This window comes from Nuphar pumila, chromosome 3 (assembly GCF_984573655.1).
Source record: "Nuphar pumila chromosome 3, dmNupPumi1.hap1.1, whole genome shotgun sequence".
NCBI classification, from domain to species: domain Eukaryota; kingdom Viridiplantae; phylum Streptophyta; class Magnoliopsida; order Nymphaeales; family Nymphaeaceae; genus Nuphar; species Nuphar pumila.
The window spans coordinates 108,655,777-108,677,426 of record NC_143251.1 but is presented as its reverse complement, the minus strand read 5'-3'; positions in this window follow the sequence as shown (position 1 = coordinate 108,677,426).

Sequence of the window (21,650 nt, the reverse complement as noted above, 5' to 3'; positions counted from 1 at the left end):
GATATTAGAAGCCAACAATTGTAGATCCCTAGTTTCTTCATTCAACACTAATATCTGACTTTTCTCACCATTCATATGCAAACCAAAAAATTTCTCAAAGCATCTAAAGATAACCCATAAAAACTTTTGTTCTAATGCTTTCCCAAACACCAACAGATCATCAACAAAAAGCAAGTGTGAAATGGTGACATTTGTGGAGATCTTGCACCTATGAAGCTTTTTTATGCTTTCGCAGAAGAAAGCATAACCGATAGAGTATCCATAGCCAAAACAAAGAGAAGGAGGGAAGTGGATCTCCTTGATGCAGCCCCCTTTTAGGCTTGAAAAAATCTCCTTTGTGGCCATTGATAGAGACTGTGATGGAGGTTACACTAAGGATCCCCTCAACCCAAGAATGTCACTTGGAGCCAAAACCCACACTATGCATACAACTCAATAGAAATCGTCAATCGAGAGAATCAAACATCTTTTCCAAGTCAATTTTGAGAAAAAAATGTTGCTTGCTCGAGGCTTTCATGGAGTGAATCGCTTCATGTGCCATAATGCATGACTCATATAGCCTCTTAACTAGGATAAAAGCACTTTATGATTTCACAAATACTTGTTGCAAATGGCATACCTTCGCATGTTTGTCAATTCATATATATAGTCATTGTGGTCATCTTTTTGTTTTTATGTTTCTTTCTTGTTAGAACCCTAACCCTTCTCCCTATAGAGAACCCTAACCCTTTTCTCTCTCCCATTTGTGATGATTTATGTGAAATCATCTTACAACATTCTGGAGACATTGAGAGATCCTTTTAGTCAACTTTCCCATCTTTTTGATGGGTCAAAAAGTGAGTTCCATATCTTGCATTGTTAAGTTAATTTTTTCTAGATATATATTTAACAAAAAATGACCATATTGTAAAAAAATGATGTGTTTCCAAAAATATCATATAATTTTTGAAATCTACTTGATGCACAAATTTTTAGTTGTAAAAGGACCTTTTTTACCCTTTACACAAGCTAATTTCCTCTAGATATGCAAACTTTCTCACAAATATCCAAATATGTGAATTTCCTCCCAAATATGAGAACTTCCTCCTAAATATATAAATTTCCTCCCACACATTGTGAATGTCCTCCTGCTTGTGCCCCTTATGTGATTTTATTAAAAGGAATCTAGCATATTTTGGGGACATTCTCAACCATGAGTTGTGAAGGTCCCTAAAATGTGTGCACCTTTTTTAATTAAATACTCTCATATTTGTGAATGTACTGACCTTCACACATAAATGTCCTCATATATTTGTGAATGTCATCTTACTTGTGCCCTTATATGATTTTAGTAAAATGAGTTTGCATATTTTGGGAACCTTTGCAACTCATGGTTATAAATGTTGTAATGTATTTGTAAATGTCAGAACATGTCAAACAAAGGGTCTCGTGACCTGAATTTGCAAGAGTGCTGCTAAAGATAAAAAAAACTTTAGTGGTGCTTCAAAAATGCCTCTAAAGCTTTTAGGATGAAATTTGCATATTTAGGAAAAAAAATTAGCATATTCACATATTTGGGAGAAATTTTATATAGGAGAAAATCTGCATATTTGGATATTCAGGAGGAAGTTTACATATTGTAGTATTTGTGTTTGGTTGTTGTCATTGATGATTTATGTATGTTTGTATGTGTTTTATTTTATATTTGACAACAAATTTTTTATTTAGGGTTTACTATGTTTAGAGTTTTTATATATATTAGTCACTAGATGTATATATGTTTTTCTGTGTTGTTGATCCATGTTATTTACACACTAGTCACTAGATTCTGTTTATTATGTGAACCATGCCTTTGTTCCTATGTACTTTTATGGCATTTTATAGGCAAAAATAGCAACTCATATTTTGTAGGGTTTACCCCTTTATGTTCTTCCAGCACCAAACCTTGAAAGAATTGTTGCAACTTGAAAATGTACATATATCTTAACTAGAAAATGGGGTTACCATGGAATTAGATTTCCATACATTTTGCATGATGGATGCATTTTTTTGTTGATATTTAATGTGATATGTAAACATGTGTTACTTTGGTAGAACTCATCATTCCCGTTTTTACTCCAGTAGAGAAATTCATGCAAGTTCTCATGAAATTTTACTGATATATATGTGTGCTAAGTTTCATGTTCTAATAATAATATCTTAGGTAATCGCGGGACTTGGTATGGGAATTGAGATGTGGTTGCTTAAATATTTGTTTAACTTGCACATGTATTGAGGCTAGAGAATTTATATATTTGTTGGTATTGTAGATTGCTTATGTTTGTTTTCTTATCATTTTTTTAATATTTGTTGTTTTGTGTTGGGGTAATTTAGTTAGGGTTGATCATGCACAAACATTCAGTAAGTGTAATCGGGTTGGGGTTGACTCTGCACAAACATTTAATAGGAGTTAGTGTTTTTTGTAGGTAGTTAGTTTTCAAAGTGGTTGTTGTAGGTAGTTTTGCACTACAAGAAAAACCCTATTTAGCGACGGACATTTGCGACGAAAAAAAAACTTTCACAAAGCGCCACCAAATTAGCGAGAGAATGATATTTGTCGTTAAAATATCGTTTATTTCTGATTTTAGCAATGGAAAATATTCTATCGATAATCCGTCGCAACTTAGTGACGGATTAGCGATGGATTTTATTATGTCGCCATATCCGTTACAGCTTAGCGGTGGATTAACGTCAGACCTATTTCATCGCTAAGCCGTCGTCAAATAGCGATGGCTTAGCGACGGAATTTGGCTATCGCGAATCCATCACGAATTTTCCTGTAAATCCCTAGTTTTTTCCCCTTTCTTTCTCTTTTCTGTTTCTTATCCGTCGCGTCTCTCGGGCCTGCCTCTCGTCACCCCCCCGACCTCCTGTTGCCCCACGGCCAGCCGACTGTCACCCCCCTTCCTGTCGCCTATCGACCCCAGACCCGTCGTCCCCCTTCCCGCCTCCTCTCTCCCCCCAACCCGCTTTCCCTTGGCCCCCCTTCTCGCCGCCTGTCGACCATCGGCCCGCTGCCCCTCTTCCTGCCGTCTGTCGGCCCCCGACCCGTCGGCCCCCTTCCTGCCTCCTCTTGCCCCCCAGCCCGCCTTCCCTTGGCCCCCCTTCCTGTCGCCTGACGACCCCCCCCCCCCCCCCCCCTTCTGCCTCCTCTTGCTCCCCAGCCCGCCGCCCCCCTTTCTGCCTCCTCTTGCCCCCCCCCCCAGCAGCCTTGCCGAGCCCCTTTCGTCTAGCACCCGACCTAGGCCGACACCCCCGTCCGAACATCCCCTTTCCCCCTCTTTTCGCTTGTGTTTTGGACATCCTTGACGCTTTTATCCCGTCTTTGGCGACCTCGCAGGTAACCCCCCCAGCCCGCCTCTCTGTATTGTATTGTATATTTGTGCTTCGCAGGTACATTGCTGAGCCAAAGACACGCGATGCATAGTGCTAAGCATCGCATGTGGCTAAAAGTGCAATGCAAAATCGGGTAAATACTCATGGTGAGTAAGTGATGCAAGCGCATCACATGTTATTTAATTTATTGGATGCAATACTTTTCTGTCTAAACACTCACATAGTTATGGATATCTAGGATTGTTTTGATGAAGTTTGGAGATCATACTGAGCATGATTTTAATGTATGAGTAGAAGTGTTCTTATTTTTGGAGTACAGATTTCATGCTCAGCATGGTAGTAGTTAGTGGGATATTAGAGTGTGTTTGCTACAGGTACATGTTTGATATGAATCATTTGAATGTATTGCAATGTTTGATGTTTCTGTATTCATGCTTGCACGAAGTTATTTTTCATTTGATTATGCCTTCCATGTGGAATTGTATCATGAATTTTTTGTTCAAATGAATGTATCTTTATATGTAATGTGATTTTAAATTTCTAAATATCCTCTTGATGTGTATAAATATGATGTGATGGTGTATTGCACACAAAAATCTATGTACTTTTAAGATTTTCTTTTAACTGGTGATGATAATATCTGTAATATTATAGGACAAAATAGTTGCAAATCGTGAATGGATGTATTGTAGGATAGTTGATAATGAGGTGTCGCATAAATATATGGATGGTGTTGACAGTTTTATTGAATTCGCAATGGCAAGTGTCAGTACAGTGCATCCCACCGATCAAATCAGATGCCCCTGTACGATGTGTAAGAACAATCGGTTTGTAGAACCTCATGGTGTTAGACATCACCTATACAAGAGAAGGGTTTTGTTAGTAGTTATCAAAATTGGATGCTTCATGGTGAAAACTTTTAGAATAATTTTGACGCATGGGTGGATGTGGTGCATGATAATCCATATGTGGATTTGATATTTGATGTTGCAGGACCGGAAATGGGTTTTGTTGTAGGACATAGTGATGCACCAACTGGAGTAGAGGAAGAAACAACAAATGATGCAGCTAGTATATTTTATAACTTACTTAGAGATGTTGATGAACTACTGTAGAATGGTTGTGCGAGTCACATTATCTTGTATGGAGTTTTTCAACTACTGAATTTGAAGTCTGAGTTTAATTTGAGTCAATCATGTTTTGACCATCTGTGGTCTATTGTGAAGAGTTTGTTGCCCAAAGATGAGAAATTGTCATAAAATCTCTACTGTGCGAAGGTTATGGTCAATGCTCTAGGTATGGGGTATTAAAAGATAGATGCATGTCCCAATCATTGCATGTTGTATTTCAAAGATCAAGAAAATAGCAGATCATGTCCATCATGTGGACATCCTCGGTTCAAGCCAAAGACAAAGGAAAATGGTAGCACAAGGTCAAAAGAAGTGTCATATAAGTCACTCCGCTACTTCTCTCTCACCCCTAGATTGCAACATCATTATATGTCTTCGAGGATAGCTAAACAAATGATATGACATGCGAATAAAGTTTGACATGATGAAGACAAGATCACACATCCTGTTAACGCAGAAGCTTGGAGACACTTCGATCATACTCATTAGAACTTCACTTTGAAAGTGAGAAATGTTAAGCTAGGTTTATGTAAAGATGTATTTAATCCATTTGGGGGTAGATCAACCCCATACTCATGTTGGTCGGTATTTGTCACCCCATACAACTTACCTTCAAGCTTGTTTATGAAGCGTCAAAATCTTTTCTTGTCTCTATTGATCCTTGACCTGACGTCTTCAGGCCAAAATCTCGATGTATATTTGAGGTCATTGATTGATGAACTGAAAATATTGTAGGATGACGGTGTTCTCACGTACGATGCCCACAAAAAACAAACCTTCAATATGAAGGTTGTTGTTATATGGACAATTAGTGACTTCTCTGTATATGGTATGTTATCTGGTTGGAGCACACATGGGAGGTTAGCATGTCTGTACTGCATGGAGGATACAAAATCATTTAGATTGATGCATGGAAGGAATTTGTGCTAGTTTGATTGTCACTGTCGATTTTTACCCAACGATCATCCATTCTGATGATAAAAGAATGTGTTTCGAGTAGGCACAACTGAAATAGAAGGTCCACCAACAAGGTTGTCTGGCATAGAAATTTTAAGAAGATTGTGATACTTTTCATGTGGACTTACAGATGCTCGTAGGCCAACGCCCTTTATTGGATTTGGAAAGGATCACAATTGGACAAAGAAATCTATATTTTGGGAACTACCATATTGGCCAACCTTATTGATACGGCATAATTTGGATGTCATGCATGTGGAGAAAAATATGTTCGATAATGTGTTTAATACAGTAATGAATGTGAAAGAGAAAATGAAGGATAATCCGAATGCATGTATGGATTTAAAAGTAGTATGTAAAAGACCAGAATTGAAACTCAAATAGTACAATGGCAAAATACTGAAACCAAAAGCAAGGTATATGCTTGGACCAGATCAAGTAAAGCTTGTATGTCAATGGTTGAGACAGTTGAGATTTCCAGACGGCTACGTTTCTAACATTGCTTGAGTTGTGAAGATAGACGAGGGACAGTTATATGAGTTGAAGAGCCATGATTGTCATGTCATTATGCAATGATTGATATCCCTAGCATTTCATAATATGTTAGACAAACCTATATAAGGGGTATTGTCTGAGTTGATTAGATTTTTTAAAACATTGTGCGTAACAGAAGTTGTAGTATCTGAGGTAAAGAATCTCGAGAAATCTGTCATAACTACTATTTGTCAGCAAGAGAAGATATTTTGACCAGCATTTTTTGATGTTATGGAACATGTGATCATACATTTGCCATGTGAACTTAGGGTTGGTGAACCTGTGCAATATCAGTGGATGTACCCATTTGAAAGGTATATGTTTATTTAAATTTTTCTTTTCAATGCTATCGATAAATTTAGTGTAATACAAGATGTATATTGTCGACAGATGCATGTTTGACCTCAAAAAAAAAAGTTTGGAATAAAGCAAGAGTAGAGGGTTCTATTTATGAGGCATATATCTTATAAGAGATTTCAAATTTCTCATCTATGTAATTTAAAACTCAAATTCCAACACGTTACACATGCCCTCCTTGTAATGATGATGAAGAACAATTAACTGTAACTGACAATTTGTTTATATTTCAACCACTTAGGCATGCATTTGGCAGTTGCCAGTCAAGACTCTTGGAAGATCGAGAGCAAGACGCAGCACAAATATATATCCTTTTTAATTACTCAGCAATCGACCTATACATCGAGTAAGTATACTTAATACGTAACACTAAGTTCTATAGGTGCATACATGGTTTGGTAAAATAAGTTTATATTAAGTGCAGACGGTTTGATCTGGAGTTGCGAAGAAAAATTCTATAACTCACTGATGCAAAAGTACATAAAGAATATGAAAATAAATTTGTGGCATGGTTGAAAGAGTTGGTAAGGACGATTGTATATGTTCTTTCCCTTTATACAACAATAAAATACTTAATTTGTCATGATCATAGTCATTGTTTGTGCTTGTAGGTCTACCATGGTGATGTTAAAGATCAAGAAATATGTGATTTACAAAATGGTCTGCCTAAAGTTGTGCAATGTTACAATGGGTACATCGTAAATGGTTATCAATTCCATATAAAGGACTATGGTGTCAACAAGTCAATGATGAATAGTGGCGTGTGTCAAGGGTAGCAGCTATGGTGAAAATGAACATGACTACTATGGTATTATAGAAGAAATAATATTGGAGTTGACTTACTTAAGCACAAATAATAGCTTAACTTTATTCAAGTGTCAATGGTTTGATCCCACAACAACAAAAATCGACAAAGTCTTAGGCATTGTGGAGGTGAATTATAAATCAAGGTTTGGAACATATGAACCATTCATATTAGCCTCGCAAGCTCAACAAATTTACGATACTTCATATTCGAGTACAAAGAAGTCAGATAGAAATGAATGATGGGCAGTTTGCAAGGTGAAGTCTAAACTATACCCTGAGTATGATCAGTTACAGGAAGACAAGATTGCTGAAGAGGGTGATTACTATCAATCAGATGATATGTATGACTTCTCTTATGGTCATGATGTCGCACATGGTATGCATGTCATATCTCCATTGTCTGATGGCACATGCATGGAAGAATATGATCCAAATGATATACGAAGTGGATGGGCGCTAAATGAAGAAGAAGAAGATAATGACGAAGAGGAGGGAGAATAAGAGTATGAAAGTCAGACAAGTGATGATGAATTATTCACGAGCTAGTGAAATACATCTTGTAATACATACCTGAATGATTTGAATGATTTGAATGTATTGCAATCTATTGTATTGATTTGAATATAATAAAATGTATTGCAATGTTTGAATGCATTGCATGTCTCAAATATTTTTCGAATTGATTATGTATGTTCGATAGGTATAGAGTTATGAATTGAATGCGCATGTAACATGTTAGAATTATTTGAATGTATTGCAATATTTGAATGTCTTGCATGAAGTTTTTTTCAATTTGATCTGATTGATTAAAATAATTTGAATGTATTGAAATGTATTGTATTGATTTGAATATATTGAAATGTATTGCAATGTTTGAATATCTTGCATGAAGTTATTTCAATTTGATCTGAATGATTTGAATGATTAGAATGTATTGAAATATATTGTATTGATTTGAATATATTGAAATGTATTACAATGTTTGAATGTCTTGCATGAAGTTTTTTTCAATTTGATCTGAATGATTAGAATGCATTGAAATGTATTGTATTGATTTGAATATATTGAAATGTATTGCAATGTTTGAATGTTTTGCATAAAGTTTTTTTCAATTTGATCTGAATGATTAGAATGTAATGAAATGTATTACAATGTTTGAATGTATTGCTAGTACATTTTTATTTGTTAGAATATGGTTCGTGGAGGACACACTTGTGGAGCACCTAGTGGTAACCAGTCTGAGCCTTCATCTTCACGGGCTCCTTCGATAGGTATATCATTTAAATAATTATATACTTGATTAGTTGAAATGTACATTGTGTGAATTTCTAACTCATTGTTCTATAGGTACTGTTTCGCTTACACATGACCCACCTACGCCGGATGCAGGGTCTTCTTAGTGTGACCCACGACAAGTAATTCAAATAGTGTATATCGATGGTCGACCGTAAGTATTTTATTGTCACTTGTCAAATATTTAACTTATAAAAAGTGTATATTGACAGTCGATTGTTAATGTGTATCTTTTCATGTGCAGTGCGAGGTTTGAGCAGCAAGAAGTAATACGAAGAATTACGAAGTCATTACTGCATCATCTTCCAAGACCGGTAGCGCAATGGAAAGAGTACCCGAGAGAGGTGTTGGATAGATTAATTTTCTCATTCATGGTATGCAATCATTTATTATAACAAGAAGTCTTTTATATTTATGTGTGCTAACTTTCTGAATGTATTTGTAGGCTTCCCATCGCTTTGCGACTGCAAACGCGGAGAAAGACGTAAGGGTAGTGTGGCAGAAGGTGGTTGTCAATCATTTTGCTGACATGCTGCACAATATGAAGACTGCAGCAAAAAAAACAGCTGGTGGGATAGATGATCCATTGCAGTGGAAGGGTCATGGGCCTCCTACTGTCAGAAGAGATTATTGGGAGGGCATGTGCGACAAGTGGGTGAGCAATGAATTTCGAAACCGCTCAGCAAAGGCTGCACAAAACCGAGCAGCGATGCCTGATGCGCAGCTACACACAGATGGATCTAGGACTTTTGGGAGCCACCAGAAGAAAATGGTAACTCATCAATATATATTGTTAAATTTGTAAGTATTTTTGCATACTTATTAATCAACTTTTTTTTATCATGTAACATTGCAGAAAGCAGAAAAAGGAGGCATTGTGCCTTACATGGATGTGTTTGTTGGAATAAATAAATGTAAGAGCACGAAAGATTTTGTATCAGAGAAGGTGAGAGTGACAACGGTATGTATTTATTGTATTAATAAACATTATAATATACAAGTTACTTTAAATTATGTTATCATAAACATTATAATTATTAATTCTTAATTATTAATTCATATTCTAATTATTACTTTGTAGGAGTCATACGAGCAGCAAATGATACAGCGATATGGCGATGACTCTACTCAGCATCCGACTTTTGATCCTGCACCATAGGTGACTGCTACAAGTTAACCCAAAAAGGGTCGTGTGTTCGAGTTTGAGAGTAACATGAACACCACACGAGTCATTGCCTCCTGCAGCCCGGGCTCACAGAGTTCTCCCGCCAGCACCAACTCCCAACGTCCTATTGACCCTGCTGTGTCTTGGGATGGTGTCTGTCAATGTCTTGAGGACAAAATGCAACACTTTTTAAATGAAGTCATTCCCAACATTGTCCGTAATGAGTTGTGCAACTTTTTTCAGAACAGAAGAACTTCATCTGCATTCAGGTGCCCGTCAGGTATGCATGATTGAATTACTATAATTTTTTTCTTATAATTTTGTTAATGTCCTTCAATTTATTACTAGTCTATGTGTCATTCATTCAGCCATTTACTTTGTTGCATTAGATTAGGTGGATTGCATATAATTTATTTCATTATGTTTTATTTATAAATACTAACATTTTGGTTCTCTTTTGTAGGATGTTGGAGATGATCAACGTAGAGGAGCTGATGAAGGCATGGAGGGAGGGGCAGATCGAGAAAATGAAGAGGATGATGCCCAAAATCTTGGCGAGGATTAGATTTTTTTGTTTAATTTGTTTGACAAACTTGTAACTAATTATAACTTCACAAGGATTGTACTTGGTTGTTAAAGTTTGTTTAACTTAGCATTTGTGTTTAATTTATATGTATTTTTTATGTGTACTATTTTTTTATAAGCAGGATATATGAATTGTACGAGTAATTTTTCTCGAGTTTCAAAATATTTCAAAAAAAATTTAAAAATTTTATTATAAATTAGCGATGGAGTAGCGACGGATATTATTCGTCGCTACTCCATCTCCAATTTGAAGCAGGCGTTGATTTGCGATGGAATTTAAATCGTCGCTAATGTCCGTTGCCACATTTCAATAGAAATTAGCGATAGATACTTATCCGTTGATAAATAGTAGCGACGGAAATAGCGACAGATTAAATTCCGTCGCATAACCAAATTGGTCTCCATTTAATGATGAATTCGTGACGTACATCGTCCGTCGCTAAGCCGTCGCAACATAGCGATGGATTGGCGACAAATAAATTTTGTCGCAATTTAGCAACTAGGGTTATGCGATGGGTGATATATGTCGCTAGTCCATCACAAAGATATATAGTGATGGATTAGCGACATATAGAATCTGTCGCCAATACGCATTTTCCTTGTAGTGTTTTTAATTGAATGTATGAAGGATATATGGATAGCCTGTTTGTCACATGTTATTTTCATTAAATGAATTATATGTTGTATGGTTAGTATAGGCAATTGATTATGACCTCTGAAAGGGTTAAAGTATATTATTATAACACTAATTACTCTAATTGAAGATCTATAGTGGTCTCTAAAAATAGTAGCTTTAAGAAATTTATGGTTGTGATGTATCATAAAACTAGATATATAGAAGAGTCAGTGAGCCTTTGGTATAATTATTCTCTAAACGTAGATAGCCAACAAATATGGATACATGTTTTGAATGATGATGATGATATAGAAGCGATGTTATTTAGTGATGATGTTAACTTGGCTGCATGCAAAGTTAAACAAAGAGCATTTGCTTTGACACTATCTATTGAGATTAGTCTTTTGGCGAACATCCTATTGTCCCAAACAGTGGGTGATATTATTGTTCTTAACATGCACGTGGAGGGCATGCAATTGTCTGAACCAATTAGAGATATATATGTTTGACGTGCAGACAATGAAGAACTTTCACGAATAATTGATGTTTTACATTACCAGAGGATGACTGCAAAGGATGTGAAACTACGTCAACAAACTAGTGTTGTTAATCTTCACTATAGTAATTTGTATAACATGCAACTTTCTAGGGTAGATGACATAACAAGGTACAAGTTATTGGACTTCATAATTTATGCTAGAGACATAGGTGTGATTTTTATGGTTAATTATGAAATTTAAAAAAGTAGAAATATTGCATGCATGAAAGCAAATAAAGTGATAAATATAATAATTTTTTATTTTGTTTGTACATCCAAATAGGTAATTAGTCATAGCAGTGATCATGTTGACAGTTGAGAGTCAGATGATACTGATGACTATTCCATGTCAGATAAGGATAACACAGAAATGATAGGAGAGGACCAAGACACTAATGACATGGGACAATTAATGACATATACAAATGATGCATAAATGGCAATTGAAAAGTCAAACCCTTGGTATGTTGTACAAGCTATATGAGCATTTATTGAGCAATATAATTGCTTTTTATTTTTATACTAATAAGATATGGTTGAATAGGTTTTAGTTTAATGAATTTTCATACAATAAATAGCAATTGAAGGTCATTGAAATGGAAGCATCTCAATTGATTGATAAGTTGTGTAATGAAAAACTTAATGATCACAAATCTTTTTAGTGGTTAAAAACAAGCTCAAATGATGAAGACATTATTGTCGGCCAAAGGTTTAATGATCTAAAGTACTATCATGAGTTTTTGAAAGATCATGTAATCAGAAATAACTATAAAAAAAATCTTAGCAGTTGCAGTAATAAAATGATTGTCATGTGTATAAGAAAGAACCTGCAAACTATGGGTGATGGCCGTTGTAATATCTATTGCACAAAGGTGTGTTGAGCAATGTTTTTTCAAGTGAAGAAGTATGAAAGAGAGAATATATATGATGGATCATTGGTAAACCTTCGAGTGAAAAAACGGTTTATTGCATGAATTGTAGATGTTATTCACAAGCGCTTGCATGATAACCTTAATACAACTCTAAGAGAAATCATCAATGATGTCAGTTGCAAGGAATATGTAGAGATTAGTTACATAAAAAAATGTTTGGATGAGAACATACAAAGAAAGAGTTATATAGTTCATATAAAGTGTCCTTTAAGGTACTTTCTACTTATTTGAATAATTTGATGACAAGAAACCTATTAATGGTAGGGATCATTGAGATTGATAAGAAAGATTGATTTAAGTACATGTTCTTATCCTTTTGATCATGTATCGATGATATTTTAAAATTGTGACTTTAGTTCTTATGGTAGTTAGCACATTCCTAAAAGTAAAATATATGGGTATATTGTTGTCATTTCATAGTATTGATACTTATGGTGAGGTGTTTTCACTAGCTTGTCATTGTATATAAGGAGTCCAAGAAGTCATGGGTGTGGTTTTTTGAGCATTTGAAGCACAAATTCATACACTTTGATAAGTTTATAGAGAAAATATAATTTACTATTATCTCAGATAAGCACCAAGGGTTGTTGTATGTTGTCCCCTATACCTTTCCTAGATGTCATTAGATATTGTATGAAGAACTTGACAAAGAACTTTTCTAAAATTAGTTTACCACTCAGTGCACTTTGGTAGAGCACAACTCAAGCAACCATGACAGTGCACATATTTTTCTTGAAAATCTAGAAGCAAAATACTATAGTGTATGATTATATTGTCACTTATGTGAAACTGCAGTTTAGGCTATATCTTACTTTTCAAAAAAATAGGGGTGTTTGACATCTAATATAGCAGAATGTTTTAATTTTTAGATTCTTTGTATAGGTTATAAGCTCTTAGTACCTCTTTTAAAGCGACTTCATCTTATGTTGATGATATTATTTGAGAAAAGAAAGAATACTGGGCAGAAAATATGAGGTGGTGTTATGCCTAAGGTAAATGAAAAGGTAGATGCACTGATAGAAAGGCACAACAACTACGTATAGTTGTCGTACATTGCAACTGACATTTGTATGAAGCATGCGACCAATCTCACGGTTATAATGTTGATCTTAAGAAGACTGGATGTTGAACAATGGCAAGTGAATGTGAATCTATGTGAACATGTGATTGCATGTATTTTGTATGAGGGCAACATATCAGATGATTACTGTGACATGTACTTTAAAGTTGAATCGCATATACATGCATATCATACATTTCTATTTTTTTCGATGGCGGATAATATCCCACACAATGCTCTATTGACTCATATTTAAGTCTATTCATCGAAGGTGATGTGTAAACCAAGGTAACCTAATATGAATAAACAAAAATATTCACCAAAGGATATTATGTCATACAAGTGCAATATATGTGATAAGGTTGACGACAACAAGCAGAATCATGCATAAAAGTATATTTGAGTACCTCTTGCTGCAAAATGAGTGCATTTGTGTGTAATGTTCTATGTGTGTATTTGTTAAAAATTGGTGAACCACAATGTTTCTATATATTTATCGTATATCTTAGGTCTTTTGTGATATGCCACCTAAAGGAAAACATAGCAGTAGAAAGGGAACCAAAAAAGCCTCACCCCCTAGGCATGAATCCAATTGTATTAAGTTGCATAATAAAATAAGTTGTGTATACACAATTAATGGAACTATATATATGTGTTTATATTCAATTGCAATTGGCCATAAAAATAGGTTAATGATAATCAACCACATGGATACATTGTTGAGTCGCTCGAACATGATTTTCAAATGAACTCTTTGTTGATCAGTGATGTAAGTGTTAGATTTGAATGTTTGTGATGTTTGTATGCATACTCATTTGAATTTAACATGAATGCATATATATATATATATATATATATATATATATATATATATATATATTGATTATGTAGCATCTATAAAGATTCACGCATGAGACATGGCAGAAGGAATTAGCATTATTCACAGCAAATAGTTCAAAGTGAGACTCAATGAGAAGGTGCTCATTATTTTTTGTTGAGCATCAATTTGTTGTATCCTTTAGAGGAATGTAACAAGGTATTCATTAAACAACATTGTATAATTACATTTACGTTTAAAAATAACACATACAATGTGTGTTTATGTTTTCAACTCAATTTATGTTACAGATTTTAATTTCTCTTAATTAGGGTAGTTATTAATGGGTTCTTTGAAAAATGGATATGAAAATGAAAAAGTTTAGTCTGTACAATTCCACATGAAGCACAAAGTTTATAGATGACAACATCATATCTCCAGTATAAATTTATTACTTATTCAGTAAAATATTTATTTTTTTCCTCATATTAGAAAGGATTAATGTTGTGTTTCAGGTCCATTTTTTGCAGAGTGTTTTGGCTATGAAGCTTACTCTTATTGGGTGGTCATTCTCATGGATGATATTCCTTAATAAGAAAATGAGTAATTACCTTGCATATGTTTATTAATTCAATACCTACATGTACATGCTTTTGACTTTCTATATAATTATTACAAGATTGATTGTGATATATTTTGTCTTAATATACATGCAGTACTTAAACATAAACTATTACGGTTTATGTTTTGGAGTTAGTGGCCATTTTCAGGATCCAGGATCCAATGGCCTACTTGGAGCTATGACATGGCAAAGTGGGTCCTAAGAAGCTTATGTGGGGAATGAGGTGGCATGTGAAGGTGAGAAAAATTCAAAGTACACTTTTCCTCTCATAATTCAAGCTAAAGAAGAGGATAGAGGTCCCACATGATAGACATATGGCAAGCTTAGGAAGGTCTCTACAAAGGGAGTTACTTTTTAAATTCAAGAAGACACATGACATGAGAGAGAGGAAGGAGGAAGAAAAATAAAGGTTGAGCCACCAAGTCAACTTAGTGGGGGTTACATGGGAGCTCTCTAATTAAAAAGGAAGACAAGAAGAATAAAAAAAAAGGGTGGGATGCCCCCCACTTTCCAAATTGGTGGGGCAAGGCCCCCCCTCCTCTACTTTCCTATTGTTTTTTGGTGTGGTTGTTTTCATTTTGTGTTTTTTTGTCCAACATGATTTGTTTCCCTTATTTCAATTATGTTTTTACCAACTTAATTAGGCTAACTAAGATTGTTTAGGGAAGGTCTCTAGCTAGGCTAACTAACCCCCTGTCTGGTTTAGTTTTGACTGTTGTTAGGATCTAGTTTTGGTATTTAGAGGGTGTATGGAAGATATAGGTTAGATTTGATATTTTGGATTGAATATGGACCCAAACCAAGCCCACTCTCTATATATAGTGGCTTGAGGACCTATTTTGGAGTTTATCTAAGTATTGAAATTGGTTCTCCAACTCTCTTTGTCTCTTTCTCTCTCTTCTCCTCTTTGGATAACCAATCGTGGGTATGTTGGTCACTCTCTCCACTTTTGATATCCTCTGATCCATGTGAAAACCAAGTCCCCAAGGACTGCGCATTCACCCCATGCAAAGAGCCCAAGCCTTCAGTGCTTTCAGATTGGGCGATCTAGCTTTCCGCTGCAAGATCCAGTATTGTAGTATTACAGATCATGTGTCTAAGTTTTAAAACATGAGAAGGACTTATAAGGCCTGCATATGAGTTGTAAGTGGACATCTATAGCTACCCAAGACCTTACCCAAGCATTAAAACCATTCTGGAACCCTGAATACCAAAATTGCAATCATTAGGAGCCTGGCAAGCTTGTTTTTCTTGTTATGATCTTTCCACACCCTATGCAACATAACCCATGACCAAAGACCCATACCATATCATCCTATACGTCCCTAGACCCCATCTGAACCTTATCACAAGGTCTTATAGCCATTTAACCTAGTTTCACAATAAAAAACGAAACTACACCCTTACCTGAACAACTGTTTAGCCTATTACTTCTCCCAATCTCCGAACCACAAAAAATGAGGACCCTAAGGCCTCTACCGAGCCATATCCAATAAGGTTTTGGTCCTAAGACCCCTCACCCATAGGTCTCAAGCACTTCATCTAGCAGGTTTGATCCATTAGAAATCGTAGGCATCCTTCTAGAGTACTCATCTGCCATCTAGTATGGTATCTTATATGGTCTATCTTCTCAAGTGGATTTGATTAAGCCTGCCTTGAGTGGTAAAAATGTTTAGGTCACCACAAAAACACGAAACTCAAATTCACACAAGTACATGTTTATATGTCATAAATTGTATGCTCAACTACAAAGAAGCAACAAACACCACAACACAAAACAAAGGCAAGAAAAGTGAAGTCAACTACCACAAATGCTCTAGAGGTTAAACAAAAGGTAGAGGACAAAAAAATGAAAACAAAGAAGTCAGAGGACCTTGATAAGGAAGCTGACATGTAGAAAACATGGAATTGTATAAGTCATATTTGATATTTAATCGAATGTTTTAAAATTTTGACACTAACATTAACCTCTGATTACAAATTGTAATAGGTTAACAAATAGTTTTATGTTGCATAGACACAAATTGTATTTTTGTTTTGTGGACGTATATACAAATTATAATTCTATTTTTTTCTATGAAAGTATTTTTTATTATGAATGTATAGATGTATTTTTAAATTATAATTTTTTTTTACTGTGAATGTGTAGTTTATACAAATTAGAGCAGGTTTATTTTACTTCACATACAAATTGTATTTACACTAACATTAAGAGTAAGTTAATGTGTAGTTAGCTTGTGTAAATGGTTAGCTTGATAAGAGCAGGTTACCTTGATAAGACCAGTGATGTTCGCATATAACATCATGTGAAATGGTGGATACTCGCAAATATAGGTCATACTTCATGTACCGACGACAACCTGCAACTAATGTATATTTGTTGATTGTATGTAAACCTCCTTAAACTTGCGAATGTCTTGAGGTTCATAGATTTTGATGTGTAAATGTCATTCAATTGATAAAGTCTATGAATTGATAGTTGTGAATGTCCTTAGGTTTGGAAAACTGATGTGCGAATATTTTGAGGTTATAATCCTGTTACAATTTGTATTTACATTCATAATAATTATCACATGTTTCAAGCATTCATAATATATACATTCTTATTATAATTTGTATATGCATTCACACATTCACATTAGGAGTAAAAAAATGGTTAAAATTTGTATATGAGTTTAATATATTAATAGTAAAAAAACTTGTTACAATTTGCATACATTCACAATAAAAAAAAAATCATAATTTACAATATATATATATATATACATCCATACATTCACAGTATATATATTCAAACAATGAAACAAAAGTTTATATAAACAAAAGAATATACAAATTATAAGTATTTGTGAATATATCTATACGAAAAAATATTGTTTATGAATCTGGATGTTGCAACTATTGCCCTTATGCTCTTAGCTCCTTATCCTTGCTAGAGAGCAATGTTGCCTAAGTTCTTGTAGGCTATGAATAACAGTATCTTTGCTAGAGAGCTCATTATCCTTTGCTTCAAGTAGATCCTTTAGCCTATGGATTTCAACTCTTGCAAGAACTAAGTTTTCATCCTTTCCACTTGCCGTCCTTCTGAGCCTTTGTCTCCTCACTCATATTTGTTCTTCATCCTTTCATTTGTAATCAAAGTATATATATAAAAAGTGTACAGGATAATAAATTTGTAGTGAAAGTAAAATTGTAAATAGAGTTAATATATGTATAAGTGCATTACCATTTCAATGCACCTCTTCATCATGGAACTACTTAGCAATTTTTGGGTGTTAGTAGCTACATTCTCATGGTGATGGAGTTTCATGGAATACAAGTTGATGCCATAATTGTCGTTGTGTTAGCTTTCAAGTTCAAAGGATAACATGAGTTGATCCTTTGACATATCCTTTAAACAGGCCGACATGCTTCTGCTAGTGATGGAAGGGTAACGGGGTTGTTGCTATGTATACCCAAATTGTCAAGGCACTCGACTGGCCATTTGGAGTTAAATTTTATTCATATTATGCAACCAAATATTTTTTTTCATGAGGTCTTGGATAACCACATTCTCCTTCACTATATCTTCAATGTAAGGGCACCACATTACCTACAAAATGAAGTTTCATTCATTATTAGTCATATATTGTATTATTTATAAAAATATAACTAATTTTTTAATATATACTTATATGTATTTTGGTCAGCATGCACAACTTTTTTCATCCTCCTCTTTCTCTCCTGTGACCTGCTCTACATAGCAACACGTGAAAATTGAGGAACCAGGTATATATATTAGTACATAAAGATTACATAATTATATTTTTATATCATACAAATCAAATCAATATTTGTACCTCTAACAATATGTCGATCGGGTTTTTTCTTTCACACTTCACTTGACTCAATATTGCTACAAGTGTGCAAGTGAAACTGCTCTTCGTGCAAATTCATCAATGTGATCTAGCTCTTACAACAGTTTCACATATGATGCATGGATCAACTTTTCACCAATGTTGATAAATAAATAGTTGTGAAAGAAGTAGAGCAAGAATGCCCTCAACTCCTTCTTTACCCTAAGATCGTCCTTTCCTCCAACATAGGTATCTTTCACTTCATTCTCTTTGCCTTATTGTTGTCATATGTCTTCATCAACCATGACAACTTTAATATTTCAACTTCAAATGTATACTTGGGTGCTCTTAATAAAATTTCACATTGGCACTTAAAATCTTTAAAGTGAGAGTGTATTCACTGGCTCCCCATGGCATTTTAGTTTGGTTATGCATGCCACATCTTCTAAGGTCATGGTCTCAAAATTAGAGATCTTAAATGTATTGGTTGCGAAATTTCATAAGTGCACCATATAATCTATAAGACTATGAACAATTTGTCATGTTGTAAGTTTCAAGATTTTTTCAAAAATGCATTCAATCCATCTAATCTTTTGCTTCCTTCAATAGTATTAAGAATCACTTATGTGCTTGAAACAAATAGAACTGACGCATATGGCTTATTGGATCATCTATTTTTTTATGTTATGGATCTTGTAATCATAATAAAATTTGCATAGAATCAGTCAAATATCATAATTTAATTATTGAATATATGACTCGAATTTAATTAACATTTATGATAAGTTAAACATTGAATTGCAAGAATCAAACTACTTTACGAACATGCTTCACACATATATGAAAAATTAATGAATGTATGTTTATATTCATACTATTTATCTTAAAAACATGTTTCACACTTATATGATAAATTAATAAATAAATTACAATATTATACTTTACACACACACACACACACATATATATATATATATATATAACATTTTAAATATTGAATTGCAAGAATCAAACTGTATTCCTTATAAATATGCTTCAAACACATATATGACAATTTAATGAATATATGTCTATATTGAAACTAATTTATTACAAATATCTTACAAACATATTGCACACAATAATAAGTAAATAAAGTACTTATCGCTAGAACCTCTTCCTCGAAGCATGCACTTGCTCCTCTAAGAGTTGATCTTTCACCTCCTCAAACTCTTGAGGATCCTTCTCCAATCTTTTTACATCAACACACACTTGCTCTTCTTGAGGATCCTATTGTGCACTCTCCACTCCAACCTTCTCTTTTTGTTGAGAATCATCCTCTGCAGAAGGACCCCCACTCACTTTTTCTTTAGGTTGAGGACCATCAATCTTCTCTACGTTAGTCTTGTCATCCTTTCCTTGTTAAGGTGTCATATTTGCCCTTCTCACGCTCACGGTGTCTACTCTCCCTCTTCATCACACCACTGCCATTGCAGGTGGCTACGTCTCCTGCTTTCTCTAATCAAGCATTGAGGTTAGCAAAAACCTCAGACTCAGTTAATGACTCTTTCAACTCCTTCACTACTAACTGCACATATGAATCTCCCCCCTTTGATGCTTCCATGATCAAAGAAAATTTTTGCCACAAACTCATCAACCTTTTCTTTAGATTTTTTTTTCTGAGCTTTTGCTTAGTGATGGTGCATTTCTTGTGGTATATGTCAAATACCCATACTTCTGGCCACATACGAGGTTCCCTCTCTATCCATGTGTCAACCCTCATTTGTACTCCTCTGTAAGATGAATTAACCAGAGTGTAATGTTTTTGTTTTTCTATTTACTTTGTTCTATTAATATGTGTTGACAGCCACTTCAATCCTGCAAAGCAACCATAACTGGTTTCAGCAAAACACAAATATCTTTAATAGTCACCATTGTATGAAACCTTTAAACGAGAAAAGTAGCAACAAAGTTGAAATTGTTCAGCCATTCAAGTACATAGCTATTTGAATCTTTACTGAAGAAAATATATACTTAGGCACAACTGAGAACAGAATAACATTTGAAACAACAACAAAGTTATGCATTAAGAAAAAAACTCTAATAACAAAGTTATTTTTGCAAGAAAAAACAAATAGGAACAACAAATGTTTCATGAACAAATAGTGATTTTTATGTTGTTTGCATAGTAATTAAACTAACAAATGCCTCATGATGATTCTAACTGTCATCTTGTTTGCAAATAGTTTTCAATAGTGCAACTGGTTATGACATGAGAAAATACAAACTAATAATCATTCTAACAAACATCCTTATATTTTTCAGAATATAAGAAAATTCTAGATGAAGAAAAAACTTAGATGTAATGAGTCTTTGAAACCCTTAGCATTTTCCATTATTTTAAGACAACAAGAAAAGGAATACATTGTTTTGAATATAAAAACCACAAAATATTAGGAGCTTCATTTCATTAGATTAGCAGCAAACAAAAAGACAGAAAAAGAAAAGATCCTTTAAGAGATTTTGAGATATTATGGTAAGCACATTTCAAAAACTAAAAAATATTATTTTACTGGGTATGAACCGGTTCCTTATTGGATATGGGTATGATTTTTCTTATGAAAGATTTGGTCACATCCAGATCTGAATTCAATACTAGCACCTCTTAGTTGGATCCAGGTCCGAACTCACCCATTTTGGTGTGGGTCCGACCTGATGGGTCCAGCTCTGGGCATTGATTGATCTGAGTCTATGCAAACCTGGATGAATGTTGGTTCATGTCATGATACTACCAAACCCTAAAATGAAAGTAGTATTTACAAGAAGTTGCTAACTTATTATCTTTTCACAAAAGGCCTTCCAAAGTGCAGTTTATTAATTATTAATCACATTCAACCGCCTATTTTATTGGAATGTATTTCAAATAGCCTCTGAATTTTAAAATGAGTTTTTTGTTTTTTGTTTTCTAGAGCAACTCAACTTTTGGTCTTTTGTTATACAAATTAATAATGAGTACATTTTAGTCAATTTGTTTGACTAAAAAAAGGTCAACCACTGATTTCAGGACC